Genomic DNA, 2,174 nt, shown 5'->3' with positions numbered 1-2,174 from the left:
TTGAGGCAATAGCAGCCATCATCTTTGACCCACTGCTGACTCTTGAGTTCTTGTTAAGTGAATAAAGCATCCCTGATGCATGTAAAGTGTTATAGTTGTGTTCTCCATCACTTGCAGGCACTGCTAACTGCTACCTGATATATGCTTGCAGGAGGAAAAGACCTGAGGAAATTGATAATAACAACAAGTCTTGCTGGCAGCCCATCAGGAAAAAACAAACAGACTCTCATATACAAGTGTCTTTTCACTCATTTTGCTCACTTTACTTGTGTCATTTGTGTGACTTCTTATGATGTTTTGGTGTTCCTATACCTAAACAAAAAGGTTTGGTACTGGTGAGGCTATAGAGAAACTAGACCTCTCCTATAGTGCAGGTGGGAATAGATGGTATGGCCACTCTAGAAAACTTTTTGATAGGTTCTTAGGAAACCAGTACCTGCCAGTTGTCATCTAGGCAGTTCCAACTTCTGGTCACTCCGTGGGGGTCAGAGTAGAACTGTGCTTCACAGGGTTCCCAAAGGCTGGTTTTTCAGACGTGGGTCACAAGATCTTTTTTTCTGAGGCACTTCAGAGTAGACTAGAACAGGCAGCTGAATGTATTAACTGTTAGCCTAACCAGCAACTCCTTTTAGAAAATTAGACATACACTTTTCATACAACCCAGCAATCATACTGTTGGATGTTCATTCCAGAGAAATGAACACCTATGGTCACAAAGCCTGCATACAAGTATCTTCAGCAGTTTTGTTTGTAATAGCAAAAACCTGAAAACTGCTCAAATGCCTTCTGATGGATGAATAGTTCAGCAAACTCTCCTCCAAAGAATATGATTCAGCAATAAAAGAACAAGCGTGATGCATGTAATAACCTGAATGGACCTCAAGGGCATGTTCTCAGTGATAAAAAGTCAATCTCAGTAGGTCATGCACTGCATGATTTCATTGATGTAAATTCTCAAGGTGACAGAAGTATAGAAATGGAAAACAGATTAGTGGTTTCCAGAGTCCAGAGAGAGGGGAGGGAGGAGGGCTGTAAATACAAAGCATTAATCCTAGGGAGTTCCTTTGTGATGAAGGAACAGGTTTGTAGTTCTGTATCATGAGTGTGCCAGTAGTTATGCCAATTTATTCATTCAAACAAACTGTACAGAACTCCACAGCAAGATGCATGTGTAAACCAGTGGAAATGGAATGAGTCTGTGCTCTAGTTGACAGTGCTGGATAAAGTTGTGTTTCCTGGTTTTGATATTGCACTACAGTTGTAAAACAAGATGCCACCAATGGGGGAGTTTGAGGGATAGATGCACAGAACTATATATGTACCAGTTTTGCAATTTCATGTGAGTCTATAATTATTTCAAAATAAAAAGTTGTTTTAAATAGAAAGTCATCCTGAATAAGTAGAAAAGAGAAGTGACTGATTTTACACAATATCCCTCCAGATCAGAAATAATAATCATTTTCTTTAGGGTTTCCCATGTGTGTTGAAACTTGATGTACATTTCACTTCATGAAAGTTAATGTGACAAAAAAAAATAAAAATAAAAGAAAGTTAATGTGACATCACAGTAGAAAGAGAGGGGAAGGTAGGAAGCAGAAGGCAGGGAACAAAGCACAACCTTTGGATTCGGAGTTCAATGGTAATAAAACAATAAAAATGCTCTCAGCTTTTATTAGTTAGAAAAGTGACCCACCCATGGGGAGGGTATTGTTTATGTCTCCACAGTAAAGGAAAAGAGGGACCAGGCCTCAACCTGGTGTGCCAAAACTTGAAGGCAATATACCAGCATGAAGCAGCAAACCAACAGAGGTCTCTGGGGCCGCCAGCCCCATTCCTAGCTACGTGGACCCCTTCCCCAGAAAAATGTACTACAGAGAACAGCACTGAAGATAAAGCTCGCGGAGAGGGGCCGGTACGCTCAGAACACGAGAGCAAACTATAAAGGAATGAGAGAGAAAAGATGAGCCAGCTAGGGTGCAGTATAGCAACGATGAAACACAGAAAATTCTCTAGTTCTTTAATGCTTCCTCTCCACCCCCCTATCATGACCCTAGTTCTACCTTACAAATCCGGCTACACCAGACCATACACACTGATACAGAAAAGGGCTCGCAACCCATCACACGGAATGCAAGACAGAAAACCCCTCAAGAACAATAGTGGGAATAACAATA

Source organism: Echinops telfairi, unplaced genomic scaffold (assembly GCF_000313985.2).
Source record: "Echinops telfairi isolate 266 unplaced genomic scaffold, ASM31398v2 ScPeMD7_5;HRSCAF=22, whole genome shotgun sequence".
In the NCBI taxonomy this organism is placed as follows: Eukaryota; Metazoa; Chordata; class Mammalia; order Afrosoricida; family Tenrecidae; genus Echinops; species Echinops telfairi.
This window is presented reverse-complemented; position numbering follows the sequence as displayed.